The sequence below is a fragment of the Canis lupus genome, chromosome 35 (assembly GCF_003254725.2).
Source record: "Canis lupus dingo isolate Sandy chromosome 35, ASM325472v2, whole genome shotgun sequence".
Lineage (NCBI taxonomy): Eukaryota > Metazoa > Chordata > Mammalia > Carnivora > Canidae > Canis > Canis lupus.
Genome location: NC_064277.1, coordinates 24,067,922 through 24,095,479, shown reverse-complemented (window position 1 = coordinate 24,095,479; position 27,558 = coordinate 24,067,922). Strand labels below are relative to the sequence as shown.

Here is a 27,558-nt window from a genome sequence, read left to right as displayed (position 1 = left end):
AGTCATACATACAATTGCACATAAATGGGAAAAAGAGAGGAGGGCGAAATCTCGTATCTTGATGCTGCAGGTTTTATCATGTCCTATGTGCCCAAAGGAAAAGGGGGAATTTGCAGGGGGTGAATTTGTTCTTTGTCAGATCTTTGACAATGTGTACATGCAAATCTAAGGGGAAAAATGATTCCATGTACAAAAATAGAACTGGGTTAAAATCGAAGTATTAACTACTAAATGGTTGTTCACTAAAATGGTGGCCTAACAACTATCCACAGCATTCTACCCTGCATATGCTCCATTGTTTATTTCACCAGTCATCTGCTGGATTTGAAAAATTTAACAAAAATTACAGTCATTTTCAAATGGGTTTCCAGGAGCGGGATTCCTCTATCAAAGGGTAAAAATCAACATTGTAAGTTGCAGGCTATAGTAAAATAATCATGGAATCTTAAAAACAAATACAAATGCCTAAAGACAGAAATATTACTGGACTTCGACTATCACTGGTCACCATCTTTTATTTCATTTTATTTTCTAATAAATAGTTTGATACAAAAATCAAAATGACATGAAAAGAAACACACTGAGAAGTCAGGTTCCACATCACTGACCCTAGCCACTCTGTTCTCCTTCCAATGTTTCTTTATGCAAACAGAAACATACATACATATATATATGTATATACTCTTTCTTACCCTTTCACAGGATAACACATACAACTGTTCACTTAGCAGTCTGCCCTGGATCTGTGACTGTAACAGGACAGAGCTCTCCTTCATCTCTTTCCACAGATACGTGATATACAATGTGTAAAGGAACAATGGTTTACTCTGGTTCCAGGAGCTCTGTGTATACATCAGAGAGTTGAGCCCTTTGTACAAGAGTTGTAAGATGATAAGTTTTGCTACCTGGGCTTATCTTTATGTAACTGAATGTGTGTGTCAGTATTTTCTTTCATGGCTTTTGGATTTTGGGCAATATTAAGATGGGTCTTTCCCATGACAAGAATCAAAGGAATTCACCTGTATTTTCTCCTGGATTTGTTTGGCTTAACATATCAATCTTTAATCTATTTGGAGTTTATCCTAGTACATGCTGTTTTACAAATGACTATCCCATTGTCTCAATACTAATGAAGTCCATCTTTACTCCCAATGGTTAGAAATGCTGTCTTTGGGGCACCTGAGTGGCTCACTCGGTTGAGCATCCAACTCTTGATTTCAGCTCAGGTCTTTATCTCAGGGTCCTGGGTTTGGGCCCCACCTTGAGCTCTGCACTGGGCATGGAGCCTATTTAAAAAAAAAAAATGCTGTCTTTATGGTATACAAAATTCCCATGTTGTCTATTTCTGGATTTTCTATTCTGAATCAGTTTGCCTGGCCAAGCACTAGTACCACATCGTTTTAATTGAGCATTAATGATCATGTTATAAAATATGCTAAAGATCATCCATCCTTCCTGCTCTTATTTTCCACTTTTAGGGTGATCATAAGACATTTCTAGCTTCTCAAAGAACTGTGAATTGCTTAGAGCTAGACAAGCTTTGGAAGTCACTGTTTGTTTTGTCTGGGAGAGTTCTGGAGGATGTTCTGAATTCACGCCACGGCATCCCCTCTCAACTAAGAAGGGCCAATTTTATCTTTAGGGCAGTGTGCTGCTTTCACCTGAAATTTATGTAAGCCATGTTCCATGCAGATTAAGTGAGAAGAAACTAGAATAACTTTTATGATCTTGGAATCCGTGGGTTTTCTCTTTGAACTAATTTGACTCTTTCCTCTCAATGCTTTAGAGGGGCACCATGCTTCCCTTTCCACATGGGGGATGCTAACTACAAAGGAAACAGAAAAGGTGGCAGGTAAAGTATTCTCATTTCTGTGCCCAGGAAGAAGACAAAGTCTGTTTTGTAAGCATCCACTCTCTTCCACACTTACATTGGTTCTGTGTTTTTATTTTATTTTATTTTTAAACCAACTTTGTGATTTTTATTGATGGGTGACAACTTCTGTACTCCTAGAGATCACTAAACTGTGTACAATTAGAGACGCAGCATTATAGAAGAGTAGACAGCAGAATTAAACAGAGCGACTTAGGGAAAAATCAATCTTCATTATTTTGCCCATTTTTCATTACATGTACACAGAAGCATGAATGCAATTTGAAATCTTTTAATGGCAATAAAGTTTACAATCACCCGTCTATGTGGACTAACATCTTAACTCCAAATATCTGATCTGCAATGTGTACGTAAGCAGCTTCTCATCGCACAATTATTAAAATGTATTTTTCCTGTTAGGAACCAGCAACTTATTTTTTGTATTTATGTTTCTTTTGAAGTAAGAACTATTTCTTCTTTGATAACTGGCTCATTTTTATCATTATCAAAAACTAAAGGGTGGGAAGGAAAGTGTGATGGATTAAAAAATTTATTTTTTAAGGAAAGATAAAATTCATTTTCACAAATTTACAAGTGTTGCTGGTGCAGGATTTATTCTACTAAGCAGTTAGACTGGGAATCAAATGCAAGTCCCCCTTCTTACTCAGGAATCAGCATTATTTCAGAAACATGGGTTTTGTGTATTTTCTTAAACGACAGTCTGTTTGAACCGAATGATTTTGATTTGGAAGGTAGACGTCAATGTTGGTTCTGTGTTTTTAAAGGATCACTATTTTCTAACTCTTCGAGTGTGCACAAGGTCCGAGCGTGCAAGCCTGGACCCTGCCCCTATAGAACTTAGTGATACTGCCATGCTCTAAAATAAAGCCCAGAGATGTGGAAAGTGACCCAGAAATTTGCACTAGCATATGTCCCATGTAGAAAAGGTACCTCTGGCGCACAGGATTCGGTCAATGGCAGTAGCTACTGCCCCCACCTCCCAAATCTTATGGGTTGGTTTTACTCTTTTATTTATAAAGCTGGTACTATGCAAATGATCCTTGCATAGTACCAGCTTTATATACAGCAAATATTCATTCAGTATTATCACAAAGTGAGTAGCAGTTAAGCTACTCCTAAGCCTACCTTGAAAGCAAACCAGAGATTTTAAAGTTTATTCTGGATGTTTAAAGCTCTTCTCATTGACAACATATTCCTTAAAAGATTCCAACCTTCTTTAAACTTTTTAAATCAGGAGATATAACCTATAAAGAGAAAATCATAACAAAACATGACAAAATAGAAATAAAAAGCTCACTGAATGATCACAAAGTGAACATGGGGGCAGCCCTGGTGGCTCAGTGGTTTAGCGCCACTTTCCGCCTAGGGCATGACCTGGAGACCCGGAATCGAGTCCCCCGTCAGGCTCCCTGCATGGGGCCTGCCTCTCCCTCTGTCTATGTCTCTGCCTCTCTGTCTCTCTGTGTCTCTCATGAATAAATAAAATAAAATCTTAAAAAAAAAAAAAAAAGCCAGAGTGAATACAGCTGTACCACCATACAAGTCAAAAAACAAGAACGTCCCCCAACTCTCCCAGTCTGCTTATACCTGCTTCTGGTTACTAACCCCTCCCCCTCCCCTAAATAGACCCACTATCCCGATCTCTAACACAGTTTGCTTGTTTTTGAATCCTCTAAAAAATGGAAATCAAACAAAAGGTAGTCTTTTGTGCCTGGTATCTTACTCAGGAAATTAGGTTTAACAGATTCATCTGTGTTGCTGTATATAACTGATTAATTTTTATTGTATAATATTCCATTTTATGATATAGCACAATTTAGGTATCTGTTCCACCACTGATAGACATTTGTTTCTTTTTCATGAACATTCTTGCATGTGTGTTTAAGTACATATGTGGACACACATGTGTTATTTATATATCTAGAATTAGAAATCACTGGGTCAAATCCAAAACTTTTTGAAAGTGGTTGTACCAGTTTACATACACTGGAATCAAAAATGAAAATTAAAACCATAGTTATAAACAGGTATGGGTGAACCTCACAAACTTAATATTGAGTAAAATTTAGATGGAAACTCCTGTTCCACATATTTCTAGATTTTTTTTTAATTGTTAGTTTTTAGGGGATCCCTGGGTGGCTCAGCGGTTTTGCACCTGCCTTTGGCCCAGGGCGCGATCCTGGAGTCCCGGGATCGAGTCCCGTGTTGGGCTCCTGGCATGGAGCCTGCTTCTCCCTCTGCCTGTGTCTCTGCCTCTCTCTCTCTCTCTCTCTCTCTCTCTCTCTATGTCTATCATAAATAAATAAATCTTAAAAAAAAATAATTGTTGGTTTTTATAAATGCTATAAATTGTGGCAGATGCGTAGTGGTACCTCATTGTGACTTTATTTCGCACCTCTTGTCCATTTTTATATTACATTGTGTGCTCATCTGCTTGGGCTGCCATAACAAAACACCACAGTCTGGGTGGCTCACACAGAAATATATAGTCTTACACTTCTGGAACTCCACAACTGATTGTTCGCATGGCTGACCTGCAGTCTGCAGCCCCTCTGGAGGAAGAGCAGATCCTGGGTGGCCCAAAGCTCCCGATTATGAATTATACTGTTGGACTGTCCAGTGGCGAAGACCACCAGGTAAAGACACTCTTATCAGGCAGGAACTCCAAGGACCTAGAGATCACCTCCTAGAAGCCAAGAGCAAAGGCCAGACCTCTCTTTGGAGAAGGTTAATTTTCTACTACATCCTTCTAGAAACTTCCAACTTACATTGCCACTTGGATGTCCAGGAGGCAACCCAAGCCTGGCATGTCCAACACCAACTATTCAATCCTCCTGAAGTCCTCTTGCCTGTCCTCAGATGGTCATATACCCTCCTTAATTCGCACCTGGACCTGCTGCAATAGCCTCCCAACTGGTCTTCCTATTTCCACCATCAAAGCCTTCAGTCTGCTCCCAACACAGTGGGCAGGGTGTTCTTTTATGTCCGCCGGCTCAAATCCTGCCGACAGCTTCCTCTCGCACTCAGTATAAAACCCAGTGTTCCTACGGGGTCTGACAGCCAAGGCTTTCAAACACTTATTTTTAAAATTCAACTTGGTAGGAACTATTTATCACAGCAAAGACACACAGAAGCAAAACAAGTATTTCATTAAACAATACTTACCCTAACTGCACTTTTCATGTGCTATTTTCTCTATGTTCTGTTCTACCATAAAGAAAACAGTTGGCAGCAGCCCATTAAATTGATTTCATGGGGGCACTTGGATGGCTTAGTGGTTGAATGTCTGCCTTCAGCTCAGGCTGTGATCCTGGCATCTTATGATCATGTCCCCGCATCGGGCTTTCCGCAGGAAGCCTGCTTCTCCCTCTGTGACTCTGCCTCTCTGTGTGTCTCTCATAAATAATAAAACCTTAAAAAAAAATCAACTTCATGAATATGTACAGGTCACACCTAGCAGTGCAAAATCTACTGTTCTATACAATCGGATATCTTTGCACCCCCACCCCCAGCATCTCCCATTATCACCCTGACTTCCTCCTGGGGCAGCCCCTTACTTACTCCACACAGAAGTAACAGGCCTCGCAGTTCCCAGGCCCTCAGAGAGCACACACCTGTCATGGGGCTTTTGCATCTATCATTCCACTTACCTGGGATGTTTTCCGCAGATATCACAAGGGCTCATCCTCTCATTCTCTTTCAGATCTAACTCCAGTGGCCTCAATGAAGCAACTCCCTCTACCTCGTACATCACTGTCCAGCCTCTCAGGTTTCACCAAGGCTGAAACACCATTCATCCTCCCTAAAACTGATCAGACCTTAAAAAATGCCCTCAGTATTAGGTCCTGGAGAGATGACTGGCTTTGCATGGCTCGTCACCCTGACTTTTCTGGCCATCCTCCTCCAGCACAGAGCTGGGGTTGCAAGACCAAACCACCAGAGGACAGCTACCTACAGAACCAGATGCCCCAAAGGATAACCTGCTGTCCAGCCAACAAGATGCAGGGGAGAAAAACTGCCCAGGACTCAAAGGGAGGGAGATTGAGGCTCGGATGCCTACTATAGCACTTCCTGGCCACTGAGCTTTGACAATCTGCTTAATGTCTCAGAGGTCTGGGTTTCTTGGCTACAAACTGGAATTTCATAGCATCTCCTATCTCACAGGAGAAGATCATTTACACAGAATGAGAAACAAGAAGATGGCTCCCAGGAGAGTGGTGGCTACAGACAGCAGTACACTGGGGGCAGCTCATACCACTCGCCAGGGCCAACTGCTAAGCTTTCAGGCATTTTGTGAGCTGCTTATTTAAACTCAATGATTATTAAAAATTAAATTATATACATTTACAATTAAATACCTTATTTAAAAACCAAAGTTAATAGATATCCCATGTCTCCTGATTATTTTACTAGTATCCTTACTCACGGGGTTGTTAACATCTCTTGTGTGGTGGTGATACTACATTGTGTGCTACTGTGCATTCCTTTGCAACTGACTCCACATTTGGTCACAGGTAGTTTGGAATCCACCATGGTGGGAATGGTTTCACCACAGAAATAAGCCATCACTACAAATTAAAAGGGTTTCATTTCTCTGTGTGTGTGTGTGTGTGTGTTGATTTTCCTGAAAGCTGCCTATTAAACATTTATCAACATGTGATTACTTTCAGAGAATGTTCTCAATAAATGCCTTTCTCTGGGCTTTCCCTCACCCAAGTCAGGGCAGATCCTATCAGGGCAGGAGTGTTTGTTGGCTCATTCCCTCCATGTCCAGAGTTCCACACTGAACTTTACTGGGTAAAAATCCCAAAGTGGGATCAGTTTCCCAAAGTGGGAATGAGTGTTTAATGAGTAGTAATGTCACTGGAACATTATGTGGCATCTTCTTATTGGCATAAGAAGTTTTCTTATGGTTCACTGTGACCTGCGGTTCTATAAGGCTTGTCACTTGGTTAGTCTCCCTAACTTCAAATCCACAGTGGTTTTCATGTTGTCGTGAAGGTCAAGGGCTGGAATCCCTTTCTCTACATGTGTTGATTTTAACTCCATTCAAAAATATGAACAAAGGCTCAAAAAACAGTTTGACAGGGGGCTGGGAAGAGGGGATGGTGCAGAAACATCTTTGTGCCCTCTCTTCCCCACAGGCCTGGAAATTTCAGTACAAGTTGCAACTCTGGAAGATAACAGGGCATATTTATACGTGAGCATCAGGGAGGCCCGAAGCTCCCTAGAGAAAGGAAATATCCGCCATCCACAGAGTTAAGAGCTCCAGACAGAAGAGAAAGTGGGAGGCAGTTAGTTCAACTAAATCACAACTCACTTTTCAACCAGCAATACAATTTTGCTCCTCATTTTATGGCCATTTTTTCTGTACTTACACTAAACTTTGATTACTTCTTATAAGTGAGTATGCAAGTAACAAAGACTGAAGGATCCATGACTGCCACCTAGAACTGCCAGTATCCTTGCCTGGGATTCCAGTCTGCACCTTGGTAACATCATAAGATATAAAGGGTCTTTGATTTTCCAGGTGATGCAAGACACTGAGAGGCAACAGTCCTGAAGCTGGAAACCTCACTACCTCATTACAGAGATTGCTCCTTGCTCTGGAACTGGGGAGCAGTGTTGGTCTCACTGAGATCTCAGGACTCATTCCTCCCCTTGGGACGGTCTGAGAACCAGGGAAGCTGGCCAATACATTCCTCAAAACGGAGCCATCTGTGTCCCTCCTGAAATGTTCATGATGTTTCCATATTATTGCTTGTCAGTAATCTAAGCTCTTTTGCTTTAAAAAAAAAAAATTGTTCAACCTGATTTATAACAAGAAAAAAAATGTTTTATAACAAGGCAACATGCATACATATCCTTAATGTCAGTAACTGGAATTAAATGTATTCTTTCTAGAAAGCTTAAATGTTCTTCAGCATAAAATACTAACCATTGTTCATTCCTTTTTTTTTAAAGACTTTCCTCATTTTTTTAAAGATTTATTTTTATTCATTTATTCATTCATTCATGATAGACATGAGAGAGAGAGAGGCAGAGACACAGGAGGAGGGAGAAGCAGGCTCCATGCCGGGAGCCCGACGCAGGACTCAATCCCAGGACCCAGGATCAGGCCCTGGACCAAAGACAGGCGCCAAACTGCTGAGCCACCCAGGGATCCCCACCATTGTTCATTCCAATTCCAACTCAGCCCCTGGAACCTCAGATTCCTGAGGGAGCCAGTATTGATCCCTTAGGCCCCAGCTATAAACTCCCCAATTAGAAGAAAGCACACAGAGAGACCATGGTGGCAATCAGCCTGCATCGGCTGCAGAAACAGAAACTAGAGGCAAATCTGATGTAAGTAAAACAAAGCAATGAACTAACGATTGAAAGATTAAATGAATGAAAGGGGAACTGGGTTGGCTCAATGGGTTAAATATCTTCCTTCCACTCAAGTCATGATCCAGGGTCCTAGGCTTGAGCCCCACATTTGGATCCCTGCTCAACAGGGAGTCTGCTTCTTCTTCTCCCTCTTCTTCTCCCCTGGCTCATTCTCTCTCTCTCTTCCTTTCTCACTCTCTTTCTTTCTCTCTCAAATAAATAAATAAATAAAATGTTTTTAAAAGAGAAAAATTCGATGAATGAGTGAAAATTATATGTTTTTCATATATTATTTGCAGGTACTATTATGACCAATTCTGAGTAGCTATTCAGTGCTCAGGCTTGTGTTGGGAATTTACATTAAAATTCCTCACTTTAAAAAAAAAAAAAATCCTCACTTTTGGGGATCCCTGGGTGGCGCGGTGGCGCAGTGGTTTGGCGCCTGCCTTTGGCCCAGGGCATGATCCTGGAGACCCGGGATCGAATCCCACGTCGGGCTCCCAGTGCATGGAGCCTGCTTCTCCCTCTGCCTGTGTCTCTGCCTCTCTCTCTCTCTGTGTGACTATCATAAATAAATAAAAATTAAAAAAAAAAAAATTCCTCACTTTTTCACATCATCACAAGTGGTCTTTTTTTCTGTCTCTTCCTCTTCCTTTTTAAAACAAAGCTATTTCAAAAAGAAAAGATGATGAAATTTATGTCTAAAGACTCTCTATTCCCATGCTGAAGGATTACCGCTAAATATTTGGTGTGAATCCTTCTTGAGCTTTTTCATGGATAGATAAAGAAAATGAGAAAAAGAGAATGAATGTGAATAAACATTTTTGTTTTTAAAAGGGCCCAGACTTAGGGCACCTGGGTGGCTCAGTCGGTTAAGCAGCTGACTCTTGATATCAGCTCAAGTCATGATCTCAGGTTCGTGGGATCAAGCTCTATGTGGGGCTCCTTGCTCAGCAGTAGTCTGTTGGAGATTCTCCACCTCTCCCTCTCCTTCTTTACCTCCCCCACTCAAATAAATAAATAAATCTTTTTTAAAAATGGGCCCAGTAATCTAAGCTCTTCATGGGGTTGCTTGGTGGTCCACACAGCCTGCCTGCGGTTGTGAAGGCAGATCCTTCCTCCAGGCTGTGGAGCTCAGTAATACCTTTAGAATTGCTCCTCAGCTCATAATGTAAGAAGGCTATCCTAGGGACAGACACGGTCACTGCCTGCAGGAGCTCATCTTTACACAGTACAGGATCGTTTGAACCCATATATATATTCAGTACATGGTGCTCCATCTCCATCCTGAGCTTCCAGCAGTTTCCATCCACCCTGGCACTCCCCTTCCTCTAGCCCACCTTTGTATCTCATCCAACATCTTCACCGATGTATCAAAGGCCTTCCCAACAGCACCTAGAACATCTACAACCCACTCCAGGAGGCACGAAGGGGCACATTTTAAAAGGTAAAACTCAGAATGAGATCTGCAGCCAAAGGGCCCCTTCTTAGAGACAATAAGCTCATTTTTCTAGACTGGAGGTGAAATGAGTGACACCTTAATGAGCGTTAAGGTGCAGGGCTTCAAGAGGGCAATGTCTGGAAACCCCAAGGCAAGTACTCACCTGGAACATAGGGAAGAAATGATGGGATGAATTCTCAGTGTGTTCCCAAACTTGCCCACCAGAGGGCAGCCTCAGGCTGTGGGCAAGCTGACCAGAAACTAGAGGCTGCTGGGCAGCAGGCTTTTGAGAACACCCTCCTGTTCCCTGTTCCTAAATGTACAGGAAAAAATGATACGCACTCTAAAAACAAACAAACAAACAAACAAACAAACAAAAAATATATATGTTATATATTTACATTTTTTATATTTATATATAAATTATATTTTTATATTTACATTACTATACTTTTATTATTATATATTTATATATTTTATATATATATTCAGGACAAAATGAAGAACTATATGTACTTTTCTACATTAAATTCTAATTTTTATACATTTGTTTAGACTAAAGCTGTGACTATATTTTCCATCGTCTGTCAGGCTACATCACCACTTTTGTTTTTGGCTTGTTTCACTTAACCAAATATTTTTATTAGATGACTGTGTATTCATAATAATCACTGATTCCGCTGCACAATTCCCCAAATTTGTTGGTCTGAATAAACTTACAGTCATTCCTGTTTTGTCAGAAGGAAATAACAGAATATTTTGGCCACCCTAACTAATTTTATAATTAATATATTCCTGATACTGTCTCCTTTCAAATTGGTTTCAGAATATGTATGGTTATGGACTTTTATGAAACTTTCATCATATGACTATACTGATTCTATCAGAATTTCCTCATTTATGAAGCCATTAGGTACATATGACTTAGATTACCACGTATCTTTAAAATGGTTACCAGGGGGATCTGTGGGGGCTCAGCGGTTTGGCGCCTGCCTTTGGCCCAGGGCGTGATCCTGGAGTCCCGGGATCGAGTCCCATGTCGGGTTCCCTGCATGGAGCCTGCTTCTCCCTCTGCCTGTGTCTCTGCCTCTCCCTCCCTCTCACTGTGTTATCTCATAAACAAATAAATAAAATCTAAAAAAAAAAAATGGTTATCAGATATGAAATGCTCCCCTCAAGCTTGTTTAAATTTTATTATACACAAGTATATTTGTTATATACAAGTGTTATTTTATACAGGTATGTAAAACAAAAAAACAGCAAACCCCCTTTTTTCCCCCATGTCTTTAATAGAACTAATATTTAATCAGATTTCTCTGTTGGCTAGATTTGCTAGGCTAAATATTAAAAATCCCCAAGCAAATGCATTTTCCCCTTATGCCCTACTGTCATCCAAAGAAAATATAAGGGCCTCCCATGTCATAAATGAAATTTTGCTCTTGTTAACCAATTTAGCTTTTAAGTGAGATCAAGGTTTGTGAGATATTATTTGGATTCTTACATAACTCACAAAGGCAATAGCTAGTCTGAGAACTCACACTTCAGCTGAACTCAGAAAGCTTATTAAGCTGATGTTTCTGTCTTCCAGCTCCTAAAACAAACAAAACCCTCCCAGTGGTTAAGACAAAACTCTCACCACCTTGTGTCCCATATTCCAGCAGGATATAATGGCAAATAAATCTAATTCCACATTGGTGGAGTTCCTACCAATGGCTTGGATTTTCTCCATCAAAGGTCCTGTAGTCAAAGGAATGTCTGATACAGTGACCAAACAGAAATGAGGGGTGGGAGGAGTCTGTCACAGCCAGTGTGAGGGGCAGGGAGAAGATGGAGGACAAACCCCAGCCACAATGCCAGGAGACACGCCCTCAAGAAGCAACACTCTGGGAGGGTTCCAAATGGGTGAGGGCTGGGGCCCAGTCAGGCAGAGGGCATTTCCTTCCCATACCCCCCGCCCTGAGGGCCCCCACAGGCACCGCAGGTGTGTGGCTGGTGAAGGGTGTGATGCTCAGTACCCAGGGCCCCAGAGGTGGAGGCACCCAGCAAGTGTGGAGAGGACTGCCAGAAGGTGATGGTTTGGAGTGACCAGAAAGGAACAGGATGAGGATGTAAAGCTTTATGCGATTATCTGGTCTCAGGACTTCCAGAGAAGCCAGTTCCACTGGTCTCCTGGGGATGTGAGTTCTTAAGCTTCTTTTGCAGAAGACATTTCTGGGACAACTTTGCCTAGTCGGCACCAGGCAACCTGGAACCCGACACTACATCATTCTCCCCGTTCCCCTGCTTTGCAATGGACTTGTCCAGACAGCAATTATACAGTCCTAGGGCCCTGGATACAGGCCCGAAAGCTCCTCACACGTACTGTATGGATGGAGGCTTGTGTGGTATGTCCTGTGTGACTGACCACACTGCCCTGCACCCCTGCATGGATGCAGGCAGCTGAAGAATATTGTTTGTGAGACTCGGGCTGCATAACTGACCTCAGGAGCCTGGTTAGTTGACATTATCTGGCCTCCAGGTCAGAACTGCCCATTCTGTTCTGAACACCAGGAGCTACAAATCTTATCTCACATCCCCTCCTGCTCCAAGGCAGGGCTGACCTCCCGGGATGAAATCAGAGAGGGGAGGCAGACACACACAGCCCAGTCTCCTTGAAAATACAGCTTTCTCCAAATTACGTGTTAGGGAACACATGTTTAGATTCAGACCCCGTCATTTGCCCTGTGAATAGGGCCCTTCTGGGGATGGTCAGTTGAAAGTCTCACCAGAGGGAGGAGCTGCATCCAGGCCTCTCCATCTGGCCACCAGCCTGGCTGCTCCCATCTGCTTCCCCAGCTGAAGAGGTTGGATATTCTAAGTACGTGATTTGATGTAACTTTGCCTTATTCTCCTTTACTACTTACTATTGCTCTCATCTATGCACAGATTTCCCTTTATCTTCTGTTTCTATTATATTTTTATAGTGTCAATAAAGGTTTTTCCCCTTTGAAACTGAGATTATAGCTACGGTGAATCTTTTGTTCAGAACAGACACAACACCTTCTAACTCCTCACGCAGTGGAAAGAAAACAATATGATAAAATGATTCGATGCCCAGGTAGTCAACTGCAGTCAGTAAAAGCAGAGTAACTTAAAATATGACACGTTGACAGAGGTTGTGTTAAATATAATTTATAAGCAGTGCTTTCTTTGCCTACTAACTACACAGTACCATAAAATATTTACATATCTTTAAACACGTGTAACACCAACTTTTAGATGGTACACCTGGTATAACTCTGTTCTCTGCTTAGTTTCCTAGGTCATCATATTAGGCATAGTGGCCTAAGAATTTCTGCTTATAACATTAAAAAGCATGAGGAAAAACAGAGGACATATGTGGACAGAGAAGGGGATAGAAAGAGGATGGCAAGGAAATGGCAGGAAAGAGAAGGGAGAAGGCAAAACAAGAGGTCAGGGATGAACTCCATCTAGAACAGGAAAGTGGAAGAAGGGGTTGCATATATTGGAAGTCCCACAGGAGACTGATGTATGACATTGACATGGAAACTGGGTGAGCTATAGGGCAACAGGGAGTGGTAGGGCCTCGGGGAGTCATGGAGCACACTAACATGCAAATTGTTGCAGACACCATATCCACACACAGGGTGTCTGTCCCGGGTACCAGCACCATACCCCTCTACACACCACCAAATAGACAAGGTCTCAATCCCTGGTAGAAGGCTTCAGCATTAAAGGTGTTACACTAGTAAATTATCCATTCAGGCAAAAAATATTTACTGTGCATCTACTATGAACTAAGTACTGTACTGGATACAAACACAAATGTCTTAATCTCTACAGAACTTAATTTCTTCATCAATAAAATGGAGATGTCAACCTCTGATTTAACGCATCATCCTCAGCCAATCCTCTGTGCCTGTGGTCAGTAGAGCCTCTCCTCAATTTCTCTAACCAGTTCCTCCAGGCTCTGGTGGGTGCTGCCATGACCCGAGGACCCATCCTGATCCTGACTCCAGGGCCCAGCTCCCCCAGCTGCCTGCCTTCCCTCCCCTGTGGAGCCTGCTCTCAGTCTGCTCTGTTTATCCCCATCCGCTTTGCCTGCCATATATGTACATAAAGGCCTTGACCTTGTTATCCACCACCAAGATAGGAGAATCTAAAATTTCCCCCAGAGCACTGAGCTGCTGAGAGAACCAAAGAAGCAGATTGCAACTGGGTCTGAAAAAGATATCAGAGACGACTTCTCTGTGAATCCAGTGGGGGTGACCACCGTCCAGTGGTGTCTGGGAGACGTAGCCCCTTCCATCCATGGCTCATCCATCTTCAGCTTATGGTTTCTAACAATGCCCTGCAGTTGGTCTCCAATCACGAGTCAGAAGAGAACAAGGGTGCAGAGTACTATAAAGTGAGATGGTTACAGGTTGAGTCTGGAAAGGCACACATCACCTTTGCTCACCTACAAGCCAGAACTCAGTCTGTCAGCCGTACAAACTGACTGGAAGACCTTACCAGGAGTCTGATCTTGAGTCCAGGGAAAACAGGAAAGAGACTGTAGATATGTAATAGTCTCTGCCACAGACGCCTGGCTATTACTATGCCTGGCCCATTTCCCTCTCATGCCATGGTGGCGGGGCCAGCAGCATCATTAAGACACTAACAAACCAATGCCAAACACCTGTGGCATTAAGCAGACTGTTAAAATGACGTGCAAGTCAAATGCTTCTGATGATTAGAATCATGACAATGAAAGGAATGTAGTAACTGAGGTAATTTTTGTTACTACTTTTTGGACGAACTTCACTGTAGTCCCTTATATACATACAGCCAACGACACAGAATTTAAACATACAATTTGGTGAGTTTTGGCAACTGTCTATGTTCCCATGTTGCTCCCACCCTAACCAAGACACAAAATATTTCTATCAATTCAAGAAGTTCCCTTATGCTCCTCTGAAGTCCAATTTAGTAAGACCTAAACAAATGGGAGACACTGTATTCATGGATTGGAATGCTTAAGACTGTCAAGATGTCACGGCACCTAGGTGGTCGGCTGAGCATCTGACTCTCGATTTAGGCTCAGGTCATGATCTCACGGTCATGACAGACTCCGATCTGGGCTTAAAGCCTCCTTAAGTTTCTCTCTCTCTGTCTCCCTCTGCCACTCTCCCTGCTTGTGGTCTCTCTCTGTCAAATAAACAAATAAATAAAATCTGTAAAGAAAGGAAAAGAAGATCTAACAGCTGTAAATATTTATGGTCCTAACTTGGGAGCAGCCAAGTATATAAATCAACTAATAACAAACTTAAAGAAACTCATTGGTAATAATACAGTAATAGTAGGGGACTTCAAGGGCATCTGGGTAGTTTAGTTGGGTGAGCATCTGACTCTTGATTTTTGACTCAGGTCATGATCTCAGGGTTGTGAGATAAACCTCTGCATCCAGCTCCATGCTCAGTGAAGAGTCTGCTTAAGATTTTCTCTCACTCTCACTCTCACTGTCTTTCTCTCCCACTCTGCCCCTTCTCCCATCCCCAACCCTGGCTGGCACATGCTTGTGGTCTCTCTCTCTAAAAAAAATAAAATCTTTTAAAAAATAGACTTTAATACCCCACTCGCAGCAATGGACAGATAATCTAAGTAGAAGATCAACAAGCAAACAAGGGCTTTGAATAACACAGTGGACCAGATCAACCTCACAGATATATTCAGAACATTTCATCATAAGGCAGCAGATACAGATTCTTTTCCAGTGCACATGGAACATTCTCCAGAAAAGATCACACACCGGGGCACAAATCAGCCCTGAGCCAGTACAAAAAGACTGAGAATATACCATGCATATTTTCAGACCACAATGCGATAAAACTTGAAGTCAAGCATAAGAAAAAATGTGGAAGGACCACAAATGCATGGAGGCTAAAGAGCATCCTACTAAAGAATTAATGGGTCGGTCAGCCAGGAAATTAAAGAAGAATTTTTAAAATTCATGGAAGCAAATGAAAAGGAAAACAGGAAATTCAAAATCTTTCGTATGCAGCAGAGGCAGTGCTAAGAAGGAAGTACATAGCAATACAGATCTTCCTCAAGAAGCAAAAGTCTCAAATACACAACCTAAGCTTACACCTAAAGGACCGGGAAAAAGAGCAGCAAATAAAGTCTAAATCCAGCAGAAGATGAGAAATAATAAAGATCAGAGCAGAAATAAATGATACAGAAATCAAACAAACAGTAGAACAGATCAACAAAACTAGGAGTTAGTGCTTTGAAAGAATTTAAACGATTGATAAATTCCTATCCAGACTTATCAAAGAGGAAAGAGAAAGAACCCAAATAAATAAAATCATGAATGAAAGAGGAGAGATCACAACTACCAAAAAAAATACAATTTTAAGAGATTATGAGCAATAATATGCCAACAAATAAAGCAATCTGAAAGAAATGGATAAATTCCTAGAAACACATAAACTACCAAAATTGAAACAGAAAGAAACAAAATCTGAACAGACCCATAACCAGCAAAAAACTGAATCAGGAATTTAAAATCTCCCAATAAATAAGAGCCCAAGGATGGATAGTTTCCCAGAGGAATTCTACCAAACATTTAAAGAAGACCTAATACCTTTTCTTCTGAAATTGTGCCAAAAAATAGAAATGCAAAGAAAACTTCCTAACTCATTCTATGAGGCTAGCATTACCTTGATCTCCAAGCCAAAGAGCCCACTAAAAAGGAGAATTACAGACCAAGATCCCTGATGAACATGGATGTCAAAATACTCACCACAATACTAATCAGTAGGATCCAACAACCAAGTGGGATTTAATTCCTGGGCTACAGGGGTAGTTCGACATCCACAAATCAATCAACATGATATATACCACATTACTAAAAGAAAGAATAAAAACCATATGATCCTCTCAATAGATGCATAAAAAGCATTTGACAAACTATAGCATCCTTTCTTAATAAAAACTTTCAACAAAGTAGGGGTAGAGGGAACATCATTAAGGCCACATGTAAAATACCCACAGCTAATATCAATAGGGAAAGAGAGCTTTCCCCCTAAGGTCAGACATATGACAAGGGTGTCTACTCTCACAACTGTTATTTAACATAGTACTGGAAGTCCTAGACTCAGCAAATCAGACAAGAAATAACAAAAAATAACAGGCAAAGAAATCCAAATCTGTAAAGAAGTCCAACTTTCACTCTTCACAGATGACATGATCCTCTACATAGAAAGCCCAAAAGATGCCACAAAAAAGCTGCTAGAACTGATACAAGAATTCAGCAAAGTTGCAGGATATAAAAACTCACAGAAGGTTGATGTGTTTCTATACACAAACAATGAAGCACCAGAAAGAGAAATTCAAGGAATTGATCCTATTTACAATTGCACCAAAAATCATAAGATACCTAGGAATAAACCTAACAAAAGAGGTAAAAGATCTGTACTCTGAAAACTATTAAAAAAAAAAAAAAGAAATTGAGGAAGACACAAAGGAATGGAAAAACATCCCATGCCCATGGACTGGAAGAACAGATACTATTAAAATATCTATACTACCCAAAACAATCTACATATTCAATGCAATCCCAAGCAAAACTACAGCAGCATTTTTCACAGAGCTGGTGTTGTTTTAGAACAATTCTAAAATTTGTTTGGAACCAGAAAAAGACATCAAACAGCCAAAGTAATATTGAAAAGAAAACCCGGAGGCATCACAATTCCAAATTCAAGCTCTACTACAAAGCTGTGATCATCAAGACAGTATGGTACTGGCACAAAAACAGGCACATAGATCAATGGAACAGAATAGAGAACCAGAAATGGACCCTCAATGTCGTGGTCAACTAATCTTCCACAAAGCAGGAAAGAATAATATCCAGTGAAAAAAAAAGACAGTCTTTTCAACGAATGGTGCTGGGAAAATCGGACAGCCACGTGCAGAAGCATGAAACTGGATAGGTCCCTTACATCAAACACAAAAATTAATTCAAAATGGATGAAAGACCTAAATGTGAGACAGGAATCCATCAAAACCCTGGAGAAGAACATAGACAGCAACCTCCCTGACTTCAGCTCCAGCAGCTTCTTGTTAGACACGTCTTCAGAGTCAAGGGGAAAAAAATGCAAAAATGAACTACTAGGACTTCATCAGGGCAAAAAGCTTTTGCACAGCAAAGGAAACAATCAACAAAGCTAAAAGGCAACCTATGGAATGGGAGAAGATATTTGCAAATGATGTATCAGATAAAGGGCTAGTATCCAAAATCTATAAAGAACTTATCAAACGTAACACCCCAAAAATAAAAAATCCAGTCAAGAAATGGGCAGAAGAACAGACATTTCTCCCAAGAAGACATACAGATGGCAAACAGACACCTGGAAAAATGCTCAGTATCACTCAGCATCAGGGAAATACAAATCAAAACCAAATGAGATGCCACCTCACACCAGTCAGAAAGGCTCAACTTAACAACTCAGGAAACAATAGATGTTGGGTTAGGATGTGGAGAAAGGGAAAAAGTAGTGTCCTCTTACACTGCTGGTGGGAATGCAAGTGGATACAGCCACTCTGGAAAACAGTATGGAGGTTCCTCAAAAAGTTAAAAATAGAGCTACCCTAGCAATCACACAACTAGGTATTTATCCAGAGGATACAAACATAGTAATCCTAAAGGGATCTGCACCCCAATGTTCATAGCAGCAATGTGCACAAGAGCCATGGACAGAGCTATGGAAAGAGCTCAGATGTCCATCAATAGCTGAATATAAAGAAGATGTGGTCTATATATACACAATGGAATATTACTCAGCCATCAAAAAGAATGAATCTTGCCACTTGCAATGACATAGATGGAACCTTATGCTAGGCAAAAAATCAGTCAGAGAAAGACAAATACCATATGATTTCACTCACATGTGGAATTTAAGAAACAAAACAGATGAACATAGGGGGCTGGCAAGGGAAGGAAAAAAAAGATACAGACAGAAGAAGGCAAACCATAGGAGATGCTAAACTCTAGGAAAAAAAAGGGTTGCTGGAGGAGATAGGTAACTGGGTGATGGGCATTAAGAAGGGCATGTGATGTAATGAGCACTGAGTGTTATATGCAACTGATGAATCACTAAATTCTACCTCTGAAACTAGAAATATACTATATGTTAGCTCACTTGAATTTATTTTTTTAAAGATTTGTTTATTTATTCATGAGAGACAGAGAGAGGCAGAGACACAGACAGAGGGAGAAGCAGGCTCCTCACAGGGAGCCCGATTTGGGACTCAATCCCAGGACCCCAGGACCATGCCCTGAACCAAAGGCAGATGCTCAACCACTGAGCCATCCAGGCATCCCAGCTAACTTGAATTTAAATTAAAAATAAATAAGTTAAACTGTCAAGATGTCAATTCTCTCCAGATTGATATAATAACTTTAATATAACCCTAGTAAAAAATACAGCTGGTGCTTTTGTTGGGGGAGAGGGGCGGTTATCACAACTGGCAATCTGATTCTAAATTTACATGGAAATGCCAAAGGCCAGAGAGAACCAAATCAATCTTTAAAACAAGGAAAACAGGGATCCCTGGGTGGCGCAGCGGTTTAGTGCCTGCCTTTGGCCCAGGGCGCGATCCTGGAGACCCGGGATCGAATCCCACGTCAGGCTCCCGGTGCATGGAGCCTGCTTCTCCCTCTGCCTGTGTCTCTACCTCTCTCTCTCTCTCTCTCTGTGACTATCATAAATAAAAAATTTAAAAAAAATTTTAAAATAAAATAAAATAAAATAAAACAAGGAAAACAGTCCAAGGACTTACTACCATCGAATTTTAACATTTCATTGAAAAGCTGTAGTTATCAATACCGTAAGTCAGTATGTGCTGGCATAAGGATAGACAGATCAATGGAACAGCACTGAGTACCCAGCACAGAGTACCACAGATCCAAACATCCACAGTCAACTGATTTTGACAAAGGTGCCAGGGCTAGCTAGTCAAGAGGGAAAGAACAATCTTTTCAACCAATGGTTCTCAAACAACTAGATAGCCTTTGTGGGGTGGGGGGTGGGGGAAATAACATCAAGCCTTACGCAAAAATTAACACCAAGTGGATCACAGATTTAAATGTAAAAACCAAAATCACAAAACTTCTAAAAGAAAACACAGAAGAAAATCCTTAATACCTCAAAATAGGCAGAGATTTCTTAAAAATACACAAAAACCATAACCATGAATGATAAAATGACAAATTTACCTCATCAAAAGTAAAAATCCCTGTCCTTCAAAAAGCAGTTAAGACAATGAAAAGATAAATCACAAGTGTTTATAATACATATATCTGACAAAGGACTGGTACCCAGAAAATATAAAGAACCTTACCACTCAAAAAATAAGAAGACAAGCAAAAAGAAAGTGTAAGTTTTCAACAGACATGTCACAAAAAATGTACAAATGGCCAAAACATGTTAAACATTATTAGTAATTGTGGAAATACAAATCAAAACCACAATGAGATACCATTTCACACCTAATAGAATGCTTAAAATGAACAACACTGATTGATGTTAGCAAGGGTCTGGAAGAACCAGTACTCTCACACCATGCTGGAAAAAAGAGTTTGGCTGTTTCTTATAAAATTAAACAAACACTGATACATCCCAGGAATGCCACCCAACAGAAATGAAAACACGTCTACACCATGACTTGCATACAAACGTCTCTATCAGTTTTTTTTCACAATGCCGTATATTAGACACAACCCAAATGTCCATCAACAGGTGGACTGGATAAACAATTGTATTATATCCATAATACAAAAGATGGCAATAAAAGGGAACACATGCAATGACATGGATGAATCCCAAAAGCATATTGAGAAAGAGACCAGATACAAGAATATGTGATATAAATTCCATTCATATGAAGCCCTGGGAATGGGAAAACTAAGGTATAATAGCAGAAAGCATATCAGTGGGTCGTTAGGCCCCCAGGTGCGGGTCTGAGAGGTGGGGGACATGTATAAAGTGGCATAGGGAAACTATGTTGATGGAAATGTTCTGTATCTGAATTATGGTGAAACATTGGTATATAAAATTCATTACATCATACAATTAATATAAGTGCATTTTTTACAAATTATTCTTCAATAAACGTTATTTTTTATTAAGAATATTACCGAAAAGAAAAAAAAAAAGAATATTACCGGCTGGAAAAGGGCAGGCGACAATTATTATCAGGTTAATTAAGCACAGTAAGAACTTAAAAAGTACTATTTACCAACTCATAATTATATGTGGAAATTAAAGAGGAGAAATTATGGTGTAATTAATTAAAAACAACCTCTAAAGAGAAACAAAGGCAAAACTGAACTATTGGGACTTCATCAAGATAAAAATCTTTTGCACAGCAATGGAAACAGTCGATAAAACCAAAAGACAACTGACAGAATGGGAGGAGATATTTGCAAATGTCTTATCAGATAAAGGGCTAGTATCCAAATCTATGAAGAACTTATCAAATGCAACACCCAAAAAATAATAAATCTAGTCAAGAAATGGGCAGAAGACATGAACAGACATTTCTCCCAAGAAGACATACAGATGGCAGACACCTGAAAAAATGCTCAGTATCTCTCGGCATCGGGGAAATATAAATCAAAACCACAATGAGATACCACCTCACACCAGTCAGAATGGCTCAGCAAATCAGGAAACAACAGATGTTGGGTGAGGATGTGGAGAAAAGGGAAAAGTAGTGCCCTCTTACACTGCTGGTGGGAATGCAAGCTGGTACAGCCACTCTGGAAAACAGTATGGAGGTTCCTCAAAAAGTTAAAAATAGAGCTACCCTACAACCCAGCTAGGGTAATACACCCAAAGGATACAAACATAGTCATCTGAAGGGCACCTGAACCCCAATGTTCACAGCAGCAATATCCACAAGAGTCAAACTATGGAAAGAGCCCAGATGTCCATCAACTGATGAATGGATAAAGAAGATGTGATATATATATATATATATATATACACACACACATAATGGAGTACTACTCAGCCATCAAAAAGAGAAATCTTGCCATTTTCAACAATACTGATGTAACTAGAGGGTATTTTGCTAAGTGAAATAAGTCAGAGAAAGATAATTATCATGATTTCACTCATGTGGAATTTAGGAAATAAAACAGAGAATCATAGGGGAAGGAAGGGAAAAATAAAACAAGACAAAATCAGAAGGAGACAAAACATAAGAGGCTCTTAATCATAGGAAACAAATTGAGGGTTGTTAGAAGGGAGAGGGTTAAGGGGATAGAGTAACTGGGTGATGTAAAAAAAAAAAACATTGGGTCTTAGGTGCAACTGATGAATCACTGAATTCTACCCCTGAAACTAATAATACCCTATATTACTTAACTGAATTGTTTTTAAAGATTTTGTTTGTTTGTTTGTTTATGAGAGACCCAGAGAAAGGCAGAGATACAGGCAGAGGGAGAAGCAGGCTCCTCGTGGTAAGCCTGATGTGGAACTCGATCCCAGGACCTTGGGATCATGACCTGAGAGCCAAAGGCAAATGCTCAACCACTGAGCCACTCAGGTGTCCCTACTTAATTGAGTTAAATGAAATAAGAAAAAATAAAAAATAAAAACAAATAAAAACATCAACACTTAATGGTAAGATTCCACATACTAGACCAAGCGAATGGGAAGATCTGGAGATCAGGATTCCCCCTTCACTCTTTTGCTCTCCCCACTGAACACATATATTGGGCTCAGCTACTGAAGTAGCTGAACAACTGGGGTATAAGTACTTTTCTAGCTGAATCCTGGGTTATGTCACAGTGATATGGACAATCTCTGACTATGCCACATCAGCCTTCCCTGTTGATGGTGTGGTTCTGAGGACCCAGCAGGTCCTTTGTTGGCAGAACTCTTATTTCCCCAACAGAAGAGAGCTCTGATTCAGAAATAAATGAGGAAATCAGTACGATAAAAGAGAAAGCCTAGAGACAGCGCCAATACATACCATACAATAGCAACAGTTCTAAAATTTGGTGGAGAAAGGCAGAGAACTCAGGCTGAGTAATTGGCTTTCATACAGAATCAATAGAAAATTATAGTTCTACCCCACACAAAAAGTTCCAGATCTAGTAAAGAAATAGACTAGAAAAGAAAGTATTTTAAGATTTTAGAAGAAAATTGGAGAATATTTATGACCTCAGGGAAGTGCAGAATCCCTTATTATCAGATACAAAACCAAAAATGATTAAGGAATATGGTATTCAAGTTGAACAATTGAAAATTAACATTTTCTTTATTTATTTGTGAGAGACACACAGAGAGAGAGGTAGAGAGAGAGAGAGAGAGAGAGAGAGAGAGGCAGAGACACAGGCAGAGGGAGAAGCAGGCTCCATGCAGGGAGCCCCACGTGGGACTTGATCCCGGGACTCCAGGATCACGCCCGGGGTGAAGGTGGTGCTAAACCGATGAGCCACCGGGCTGCCCTGAAAATTAACATTTTCAATGTAACAAGATCCATTCTAATCACAATTAAGGGACAAACAATATATTTGTAGACATTATTTGTTACATCACTAAGAATCAGAAAAGAATCAGAATCCAAAGTTCATAAAGACCTCTTAAATATCAATCAGTAAAGAAAAACAACCCAGAAGAATACTGAACAGACAATTGGTAAAAGAGGGAACTACAAAATGACCAATAACTTGCAAAAAGCAAGGAAATGCAAATTAAATAATAGTGAGATACCATTTCACATCCTCAGTGCCAGGAATGTAGGAAAACAAGGATGCCAACTTGGTGGTCTGGAGTCCAGTTGAAAGTGTGTATTCCCTAACACTCAACAGCTTCCCTTCTTGGTATATACCCTGGAAAAAATCTTGTACATCTACACAGAGATCTGTACTAGAACATAAGGTGCAGCAGTGTTTGCAAGAGAGTTAAAAATAAGACACAAGAAGGTCATGAAGAGCTCACACACTGACTTGGGTGGTTACAGGTGCTGATCACGATCACCAGAAAAGAACGGATAGTTTGTATATGGAGCCCTGAAAACTAGCTCACTGAGTGACAAAAATTAAACAATCCTAACACTACATCGCCTACAAAAATGGAATCCAAATGAATTAAATGCCTATGAGTATAAAGTAAATTCTAAAGTTTTAAATAAATAAATAAACAAACAAGAACTTGAAGTCAATCCCATAGGCACAAATCAAAATCAAATCAGTAATTTCAATTATGTTAGAATTCAGGTTTTCTGTTCAATTAAGGATCTATGACAAAGTTACCCTGCATGTGAGGAGATACTTTTTAAATATCAAAAAACAACAAAATATTAATAGCCAAACTATATCAAGATCTGAAAAATCAACAAAAAAAAAATGTAAGTGACTCAGTGGAAAAATGAACAAAGGATATCATCGGGCAGTATTCAGATGAGAAAACTGCAATGCTAACAATCATTTAAAGAGATTTATAACTCAGTTCCCAAACTGGACAGATAAAACAATGAGATGTCACCTCACTCCCTATTTGCCTGGCACAAATTAGAAAGCTAGATAAAAGCAAGCACTGAGGAGTTCATGGGACATAAAAATTGGGACATAAAAACGCTCACCTGCCAATACTGGATTCTAAGATCCTGAAGCCACCAGAAGTATCTGGCAGCACTTAGTAACTGCTGGAACATGGGAGTCTCACTGGGAGGGTGAAAAAGTGTGCACACACTGCAGAGGAATGCTCTGGAGTCATTAGGATTCAGGTAAATTAGAAACACAGCAGCATAGAGGGGTCTTAAAAACATCACAGCGGGGGGATCCCTGGGTGGCGCAGCGGTTTGGCGCCTGCCTTTGGCCCAGGGCACGATCCTGGAGGCCCGGGATCGAATCCCACGTCAGGCTCCTGGTGCATGGAGCCTGCATGGAGCCTGCTTCTCCTTCTGCCTATGTCTCTGCCTCTCTCTCTCTCTCTCTCTGTGACTATCATAAATAAATAAAAATTAAAAAAAAAAAAAAACACATCACATTGGGACCCCCAGGGTGGCTCAGTTGGTTAAGCCTCTTTCTGCCTTTGGCTCAGATCATGATCCCAGGGTCCTGGGCTCCCTGCTCAGCTCGAGCCTGCTTCTCCCTCTTTCTCTGGTTCTCTCTCTCAAATAAATAAAATCTTAAAAACAAACAAACAAACAAAAAAACCAAAACACATCACAGCGTCAGAGCCTGCCACTCCCCACCAATATCCTCACTGTGGAAATACACCAACTAAATGTTCACTAACACGGGAATTCATTATGACCTAATCTTTCAATGGAATGGACTCCACTGCATGTATTTACCAAGATGAACAAAATCAATACCCCGTGGCAAGTGACCAAAGCTTGGATATAAATGGTCAGTGCAACAACACAGCACTTGATGCTATTTTGCCTGTCCTTAAACATTCATTTAAATGATGTACTGCAGCTAATATTTCGGAAAGTACCTTTTCATATTTTTAATAAAAACGGGTGCTGGGAGTTTCCACCCCACCTGCAAAGGCACTGCTGACACTCAGAGGGCTAGGCGGTGAGTCCTTCCTTCAGCTTGTCACCGTTTATTTCTCTAAACACAATCTGGAGCAGACACGGTCTAATGTTCACTTTCAAACATCTAGGGGCTGGAGATGCAGGTTTCCATCACATTATTTTTTGTACTTTTCCATTTAAAGCCCCTCTCAGGAAACCCCAGGAGCTTCACCCCAAAAGTACAAAGCTGGGAGGGGTCGGGGTTCTGTACTCAGACTCACCTCTTTCCTTTTGGCCCGACTCAGGCCTAGGGTCTCCATCTCCTTTACCTGACGATCCCACCAGGGTCAGCTCCTCTGCTAGAGCTCTCGCTCTGAGAAGGAAACGAGGAAAACCTCCGCGGGGAGCAGCCGCAGTCGGGCTCCTGAGCGCGCTGCAAGCCGGCCGGGGACGCCAGCTTTGGCCGGGCGAGCAGCGACCACGCCAGGTGCAAGGGCGCCAGGTGTGCACGGAGGGGGCTGCGGGTGAACCCGAGATGCGGGGAAACAGGCCCCGGGCGGCGCCTGCGCGGCGTGGGCAGCCGGTGGGGGCGGCGCCTGCGCGGCGTGGGCAGCCGGTGGGGGCGGGGCCAGCGTGGGGCGGGGCCAGCGTGGGGGCGGGGTTCCTGCGGCCCGAGTCTCCGGACGCCCTCGGGGGCGGGGTCTGGGCTCGGAGGGGCGGGTGCTGCTTGGTGGGCGCGGACTCCGGATCCCGTGTGCCCCCCTCGGGAGGTCTCCCCCCACGCCCCCCACCGGTGGAGTCTGCGCAGAAGGCCGCCGGCGTGGGAGGGGTGCTGCGGCGGGTAGGTGCGCGCGCTGCTCTCGCGCCCCGGCGCCCGCGGGCGATGGAGAGGCTCCGGTAGAGGTGGGACCTTGAGCGCCCCCGGGACCCGCCTCAGGAGAGAAGGGTCATCCTTGAGGCTGATGGGGTGGGGGGACCTGGGTAAGGCCGAGGAAGTGACACCCCTGGGGGAGAGGTCCCTTCAGTGTCCCTGCAGCAGCTCAAGATGTCACCCCTCTGCGTGGGCTCTCCTTTTAATTTGTCTGGGGCAGGCCGGCCTCGGTGTGTTATTAAAAAGTTCTCTCCAGGGACACCTGGGTGGCTCAGGGGTTGAGTGTCTGCCTTTGGCTCAGGACGTGATCCGCCGGTCCTGGGATCTAGTCCTGCGCCAGGGTCACTGCATGGAGCCTGCTTCTCCCTCTGCCTGTGTCTCTGCCTGTCTCTGTGTCTCTCATGAATAAAATAAAATCCTTAAAACAAAACAAAACAAAAAACTCTCCGCAGATAACCACGATGGGCTGAGAAGCGCTGATCTGGGCCGAGTCCCACACAGTAGTGAGTATCTTTTGTCATCACTAAAATGGGTTAATATTTTTCTGGAGTAATGAAGGCCCAGAGAAGAGATTGAATTACCCAGGATCCCACAAAGATTTCATGATGGTGGCTCAAGAAGTCCTCTTTAGCAGGTCATGCCTATGAAAGTGCTTTGCAATGTTACATAAATTAACAGAGAAAGCCTATTTATTGTGTTACATACCTGACGCTTTGTACCTGAGTCTGGGATTATGGACCCAGTATTACACTTGAGGAAACAGGCCCGGGAGGGTAGTGTCACTTACCCATTTGTAAATAAAATGAGAAGTCAGACATAGGGGCGCCTGGGTGGCTCAGTGTTGAAGTCCGCTTTTGGCTCCGGTGGTGATCCTGGGGTCCTGGGATCAAGTTCTGCATCAGGCTCCCTGGGGGGGGGGGGGGGGAGCCTGATTCTCCTCTGCCTATGTCTCTGTCTCTCTCATGAATAAATCAAATCTTAAAAAAAAATCAGACATAGATCTGCTGGTACCACAGAAAGGTGAAAATTTTTAAACTTCACTTAATAACTTTAATGGATGCAGGTGTCTAACAAACTCAAGCAGGCACTTAGGATTGGCACCAAGATATAAAACAAACAAAACCCAGTCCCGTCCTCAGATTAGGCATTGGAGAAACCCAGAGGATCAGATGGCTGAGATGCAAGACCGGTGGGAAGGAGATGAGCTCTGGACTGAAGACCCTGCCTTTGCATTGGAGTGATGAGACACCTGATTCCTACAGGATGACAGGTTGCATCATTTTTACTTTCCAGAGAAATTCAATATAAGCTCAAGGAGTGTAGCACCTGCTCTTGGCCACATGCTCATTAACATGCTAACCAAACGCCTTTCTGAATAATGATCTCTGTCCTCCTTATTCCTGGTGAAGAAGAACATTCCAGTGAAGGTCAGAGGAGTTTGCTGCATTTCCAATTCCAGCTGCTTGG

The 27,558-nt window shown here is 41.8% G+C and overlaps 1 long non-coding RNA gene across 4 annotated transcripts; it reads right to left on the bottom strand.

Annotated features, from left to right (window-relative positions):
* Nucleotides 1-489: 489 nt before the first annotated feature.
* LOC125754365 (uncharacterized) lies at nucleotides 490-25,799 on the bottom strand. Of its 4 annotated transcripts, XR_007408343.1 has the most exons (5): nucleotides 25,502-25,799; nucleotides 9,865-10,044; nucleotides 5,057-5,303; nucleotides 3,017-3,135; nucleotides 490-1,286 (listed from the first exon to the last, which is right to left on the bottom strand). It is a non-coding gene; the product is annotated as an uncharacterized LOC125754365 (long non-coding RNA). The 4 variants fall into 4 exon arrangements; XR_007408342.1 differs by having other exon boundaries at nucleotides 490-3,135; XR_007408341.1 differs by lacking the exon at nucleotides 5,057-5,303.
* Nucleotides 25,800-27,558: the final 1,759 nt, after the last annotated feature.